At 38.4% G+C, this 5,082-nt stretch overlaps 1 pseudogene; it reads left to right on the top strand.

Moving 5' to 3' along the window:
* Positions 1-467: 467 nt before the first annotated feature.
* On the top strand, positions 468-2,014 carry LOC124106423 (serine/threonine-protein phosphatase 2A catalytic subunit beta isoform-like; annotated as a pseudogene).
* The last annotated feature ends 3,068 nt before the right edge of the window (positions 2,015-5,082 follow it).

The following is a 5,082-nucleotide window of genomic DNA, read 5'->3' as shown; positions in this document are numbered from 1 at the left end:
TTACAAAGGACAGTGCTGTTCATCCGAGGTTATGGGGAAAACTTTGAAGGGATCCCACACTCGAGCCATAAGACAGTTTCATTAAAGTGTTGGTTTGGTAGAAAAGTGGCCTGAAAGTCCAAAGATAGGAATAAGCTTTTGAAAAAAAGATGATTTGAATTTAATCAATACACATGGATTGGAGAAGGGGCGAGAGAAAGGCTGGTGAGAGGGAAGGGTGCTGAGGCCCCCATTGCACTTTCCCCAAATTCCTGCACTTTTCATGGGCTTCTGGGGTGCATCCTTTGGGGCAATGGGCAGGGTCTCCTGGAGTCCGTGCCCCTAAGCTGCCCCTCCACCCTCAGCTGCCCTCCTCTCAACCTTGTCTTTTGCTGGGAGCTGGAGGCCATGTCCAAGCTGGAGAGAGTATAGCAGGGGCAGGGCTAGGGTGGGGAGGGGGCCACCCAAAACAACCAGGGGTCACCAAGAAGCTGGAACCGTGGGTAAGCCACTGAATGAGTGTCAAGAGCTTAACAAGAAGTGTGGAAAAATTGTGAAAAGACTAAGCAAAATTCTTAAATTAATTAACTTGTTCTAATTAGTTATACATGACAGGAGAATGCACTTCAGTTCATTCTACACAAATGGAGCACAAATTTTCATTTCTCTGGTTGTAGACAAAATAAACATATACCATTGGTGTCTTTATATATGTACCTAGGGTAATGATGTTGATCTCCTTTCACAATTTTTCTGGCCCCTATCCTCTCCCTCCCTTTCCTCCCCTCCCTCCACTATGCCTCATCCAGAGTTTTTCCATTCCTCTTATGCTCCCCCCTCACCCTCATTATGGTTAAGCATCCACTTATCAGACAGACCTTTTTTATGGGGTGGGGGATTGATTTACTTCAGTTACCATGATATTCTCCAACTCCATCTACTTACTTGCAAATGCCATGATTTTATTCTTATTTATTGCTGAGTAATATTCCATTGTGCATATATACCACAATTTCTTTATCCATTCATGTGTTTAGGGCACATAAGTTGGTTTCACAGTTTAGCTATTGTGAATTGTGCTGCTATAAACATTGATGTGGCTGTGTCACTGTAGTATGCTGATTTTAAATCCTTTGGGTATAAACCAAAGAGTGGAATAGCTGGGTCTATTTGTGGTTTCATGCCAGGATTTCTAAGGAATCGTCATACTGCTAAAAAAGCTAAGGAAATTTTAACAAAAGAATCAAATGTGAAAGAAGTTTTGTGTCCTGTTACCATCTGTGGGAGATGTAAATAGTCAATTCCATGACCTTATGAAACCCTTTAGAATTAGTGGAAAATCACCAGATAAAAAACCATCTATTCATGATGACTATAGAGACAGAAGTTATTATTCCATGGAGACTGTGACTCTTCTTGTAGCATTGTCATTCCAGAAGGCATGACAATACTGAGAGGAAATCATAAAAGCAAACAAATTACCTATGTCTATGACTTTTATGATAAATGTCTACCAAAGCATGTAAATACCAATGTTTGGATATATTTTACAAATCAGTTTATTTATATTCCACTTACAGTGTTAGTAGATGGACAGATAATCTGCTTCCACGGTGGCCTTTCTCCATCCATAGATACACTGGATCATATAAGAGTCCTGGATTGTTTACAAGAAGTTCCACATAAGGGCCCAGTGTGTGATCTGTTAGGGTCAGATCCAGATGATCTTGTCGTTGGTGTATTTCACCATGAGGTGCTGGCTACACCTTTGGACAAGACATTTCAGAGACGTTTAACCATGCCAATGGTCTCACAATGGTTTCTCATGCTCACCACCTTGTAATGGAAGGATAAAATTGGTGCCATGATCAGAATGTGGTTACCATTTTCAGTGCTCCCAATTACAGTTATGGGAACCAGGTTGCTGTTTTGGAACTAGATAAGATTTTAAAATATTTTCTTTCTTCAGTTTAAACCAACATATTGTGGTGGAGAACCACATATTACCCAGCACACCCCAGACTGCTTCCTGTAAATTCCTCCTGGGAAAACCTGACTTTGTATGTTGGAATATAATATATATATATATATATATATATATATATATATATACACACACACACACACACACACACACACACACACAAATGGAAAAAGCAACTGTGTGTTTCTGTAACACATTGTGATCTATCTTGACAGTAAACCACATCATGGACCAAAATGTACCATAGTAAGATAAGCATTTAGTACAATTTGAGTTTGAAATTTAGTGCACTGTGTTCTACATTGTTTAGTCTAATAGTATGCCTGATGTATTTGTAGTAAACATTTTCCTCTGCACTGTTCAAGCTAAGAGAGAGAGAGAGAGAGAGAGAGAGAGAGAGAGAGAGAGAGAGACAGAAAGGAAACTAATTGCATCTTCTCTGTGCTTACTTGGAAATTTTAGTTGTAGTGTTTAACTGGAATGGATTAATAAAAGTTGGAGTTTCATTTTTATGAAAAATTTACAAACTGACTTCCACTTAATCCATTACCCTTTATTTTCTTGAATTGTATAATTAACTTAACAAAGAAGTCTTTTGGGGAGTATGTTGTCATAAAATTGTAGAGATTTCCCTTAATTCAAACTAAATTACTGTTTTATGTTGATCTGCATATTCCTATATATTTGTCATGACAGTGCTTGCATCCTATTTGGTGTACTGAACAAATAAACTTTCTATTTTAAACAAAAACAAGACAAAACAAAAAATTTGAAATTCTTTTTTTCTGTTTTATATGCATACAAATTTATTTTTACATGTCATTGGTGCATTTTAATTACACATAATGATGGGATTCATTGTTACACATTCATACATGCACATGATATAAAAATATAATTTTATCAATACTATTTCCCAGTATTTTCTTTTTCAACCTTTCTCTCTTCCTCTGATTGCATTATAAGTATGTATTTAGAATGTGAAGGTTTTGAGGCAGAATAATACAAAGAACAGGTGGGTCTAGTGGCTCTCAATTTTAAACCCAGGGGTTTGAGAAGCTGAGGCAGGAGGATCACAAGTTCAAATCAGCCTCATAAGTTATGGAGGCCCTAAGCAACTTAGTGAGACCCTGTCTCACTTAAAAAAAAGGTTCTGCCACTTCCCAGGGATGTCACAGGCTGGGACCATGGCCTCAGCATCTGGGCTCCAGTGGAACATTTATTCAAATTACAGCACAGGGGTGTGATGGGGGCAAGACTTGTGGCCTCTCTGCCTCCCTCTAGAATAGAAGTTGGCAAATAGCCACAAAGGGCCAGAAAGCTCATGTTTTGTACTTTGAGGGTCATAAGGTCTGTGCCACCACTTTTCAACTTTGCTTTGTGAAACAGCATCTATATTCAAGAAGTTAATGGGCATGGCTGGTTCCAATAAAACTTCAAGTACAAAACAGGATCATATACCAGTCTGGTCCACTGCTTGCCTTCTGCTGCTCTGGAACTCTTTGTGAGGGTGAGGCAGACAGGGAAGAGGTTTCTGAAAGTCTCTCTGAGGAGGGCACATTTCTCTTTATCTCTTGTTTAATACTGCATGGAGAGAGGCAGCCTTGTCCTATTTCCCCCACTCTCTCTTTGTCTCTTCATTCCAGAACCTTAAATTTGGTGCTGAAATCCAGGTTAGGCATCCTGAAGCAGATAATCCAATGGGATTCTACTCTTGCTGCTGATTTCTCTGAAAAAAATCCTGAAACACTGTCATACTCTGTTGAATCTCCATTAAATCTAGCAATTGTGGTTTGTCTATTCTCTTATCCCAACCTCCTGAGTCCAGAGATGCCTGTACTCAGTCTCAGTCTATTTTCTGTCTCCACAACAGAACCTGTGGGATCTGAGGGGACTTATATTTCTCACTCCCTTTTCTCCAGGCCCACCTGACTCACCCAAGCCCATAACAGTTACTCTTAATCTCACCCATCCAAAGCCTTCCCCCTGACTTTTCTTTTTCACAGCCTTAGGGTTCTTGACCCTGGGGGTAAAAAGTAAACATAAAAATTCAATACTGTTTGTCCACAATAGAAGCTGGATAGTTTTTAGTGGCCTGAAAAGTTACCTTTGTTTTTTAAACCCCCAAAGAGGTACCTAACTGTATTCAGAGCAATGGCAAGTGGGCAGAAGCCCCTTACATTCAAGTTTTCTGCTTCATTCATAATTGTCCCTGTCTCTGTCAATCCCATACCACATTACAAATACTATTATCACACACACACACACACACACACACACATACACACACACACACCACCCCAAAAACAGATATCAGATCAAGTATCAATTAATTGCAGCCACTATCTAAGGTTATCATTGATTATCTCAATTCTTTTCTTGTTACTTTCCCCATTCAGTCTATTCTAAACTTTTGATCTATTCCACACCTTACATTTTTGGTGACTAGAGGAAAATGTCTTGAGCTAATTGATAATTGATAATTGATAATTTACTTTAGTAAAAACTTTTAAATCTCTTGATTGGAACTCAGATGCCACAGTCCTTACAGGTAAGAATTGAGACTTTCACCCTTGGTCTTTTAGAGTGTAATAGTTTCTCCACTGACAATTAAAAGATTATTAACAAAGGCAACATACCTATAGAATCTAAAAGCCAGTGATAATGAGATTTCAAACCTTATTAGGGTAAATAATCTTCCTTTCCTTGTACTTCCTTATCTCTACCTCTGGATTAACAGAATGTCATGAGACCTCACTCAAGTCTCAAATCCATAGATTTATATCTAAGATGAAAGAGTGTCCTCTATCACCTTAGGTCAGGATGTTCCATTTGATGCCCTTTGCCTATTATGCTAAAAATGACAGCTTTCCTTGCTCCTTAGCCTTCTACCTGACATCTCTCTATATAAGGCTTTCATTTGGAATATAAGTTTCATGAGCTATTTTATAAAACTGATTCTGGACAAGAGAAAATTTTTCAATTTTAAATCTAGCTACTGTGGGACAAAAATGACTGTTTTCTTGAGAAACTTTTTCCTGAATTCCATCCTCTTCCAGACATCATCTTATATTCTTTAAATATCTGGTCTGATGTTAATCTGATCAAAAGTACAGTAG

The sequence above is a fragment of the Marmota monax genome, unplaced genomic scaffold (assembly GCF_021218885.2).
Source record: "Marmota monax isolate L192 unplaced genomic scaffold, Marmota_monax_Labrador192_F-V1.1 WCK01_AAM20220418_F8-fsc00469, whole genome shotgun sequence".
NCBI classification, from domain to species: domain Eukaryota; kingdom Metazoa; phylum Chordata; class Mammalia; order Rodentia; family Sciuridae; genus Marmota; species Marmota monax.
The sequence above is the reverse complement of the archived record's forward strand: the minus strand, read 5'-3'. Positions and strand labels throughout refer to the sequence as shown.